Here is a 1,065-nt window from a genome sequence, read left to right as displayed (position 1 = left end):
AAATTCTTATTCCTCATTCATCAATCTCTGGACAATATCTTCCCCTACTCTTGACATGTATGGAGGGGGGCTTTATAAATCCTTTCTCATTTCTGTTCCTTTCTTAATTTACCATGAAAACTAATTCCATTTGCATTCACATTATGTCAACCATCTAATCTCCCCATTTTGTTCCAGAAATTCCTCAGCCTTTATGAACACGTCCTCCCTACATGCAGGAGAAATGTATAGCTACAGCATCCTTAAAGGCTAATGAATTTAGAATTAGCCATTTCTTTCCAGTTGAGATTAGTGAATGGCGATCACTTTAACAGTGTGACAAATTGGGAGATGGGTAGAAAGGGGGACTCTCTTAAACACTAAATCTGCAGCTCAAATTCTCTGCTATCTTTTTGTTAAAATTATTATTATTCCAGGTACTCTGTGTTAAATACAATTGTGTGCCCTAAATTATCTGTGGGGTGCAGGTCTGGATTGCCAATCTCAGAGCAGGGGATCCGGTAAATTAACTGTGGGGTGCAGGTGTGGATTACCAATCTCAGAGCAGGGGATCCGGTAAATTAACTGTGGGGTGCAGGTGTGGATTACCAATCCCAGAGCAGGGGATCTGGTAATTTATCTGTGGGGTGCAGGTGTGGATTACAAGTCCCGGAGTAGGGGATCTGGTAAATTATCTGTGGGGTGCAGGTGTGGATTACCAATCCCAGAGCAGGGGATCCGGTAAATTATCTGTGGGGTGCAGGTGTGGATTACCAAGCTCAGAGTAGGGGATCTGGTAAATTATCTGTGGGGTGCAGGTGTGGATTACCGATCCCAGAGCAGGGGATCCGGTAAATTATCTGTGGGGTGCAGGTGTGGATTACCAATCTCAGAGCAGGGGATCCCGTAAATTATCTGTGGGGTGCAGGTGTGGATTACAAGTCCCGGAGTAGGGGATCTGAGATACATTTAAGGATTGCGCAGCAATTTTCAGATGCGGCTATAGATATTTCTATGGAGATAAAAGGTACATATCTTTCTATCGATATATAGATCTTTCTGTCGAGTTATAGAATAGATATAGAT

This window comes from Ascaphus truei, unplaced genomic scaffold (genome assembly GCF_040206685.1).
Source record: "Ascaphus truei isolate aAscTru1 unplaced genomic scaffold, aAscTru1.hap1 HAP1_SCAFFOLD_650, whole genome shotgun sequence".
NCBI classification, from domain to species: domain Eukaryota; kingdom Metazoa; phylum Chordata; class Amphibia; order Anura; family Ascaphidae; genus Ascaphus; species Ascaphus truei.
Note: the sequence above shows the minus strand (reverse complement) of the source record.